Here is a 739-nt window from a genome sequence, read left to right on the forward strand (position 1 = left end):
CCCGCCCCCAAAAAAAAAAAAAAAAAAAAAAAAAAATTAAAAAATTAAATCCCAAATATGTAGCAGCAGAAAAAAATCAAATGCCAGATATCACTGATAATTGAAGTACTGAGTATATAAAGGACTTCAATGGGGGGGGGGGATAAATAAATAAAGGACTTCAAGAATTTCTGAGAAATAAAAGCAGTAATTTAGGTGCTAAGTGGTGGAAATATAAAACACTCATATTCCCATAAGAGAACGGAGAAGGCTGAATAATTTAGTTAAGTACTCTGAGGTTTATAAAATGATGGTAATGCAAAAATAAATAATTCTAGGAAAGAAAGTGAAAATAAGGGACACAAAATAAAGACTATCAAATATTTATGTTCTTAATAAAAAAAATTTTTTTTGAAGCCACTTGAAAATCAAGAACGAAATCTGAGTGCTTGCTCTTACATTAGGTTTAATCTCTCCTGAAGATGCTTTTCAAGGAATCAGCTTTAAAAACCTAAGAAGGGTAACAAAAACTATGACTGATTCTCATTAGAATTTTAAATTACTCTTTAGAATATTTTAGTTTTTTCTTTTTCTTTTTTTTTTTTTCATTTTTGTCTTTTTTCATGACCGGCAACGGATCGCAACCCTCAGTGTTGCGCCCGGACCGGACCGGGACGGGCTACGGGATCACAACCCTCCGTGTTGCTCCCTGCACCTCGCTCAGCCAGTGAACGGGAACCGGTCTGTATGTGGGATCCGA

The sequence above is a fragment of the Galeopterus variegatus genome, unplaced genomic scaffold (genome assembly GCF_000696425.1).
Source record: "Galeopterus variegatus unplaced genomic scaffold, G_variegatus-3.0.2 Scaffold219, whole genome shotgun sequence".
Lineage (NCBI taxonomy): Eukaryota > Metazoa > Chordata > Mammalia > Dermoptera > Cynocephalidae > Galeopterus > Galeopterus variegatus.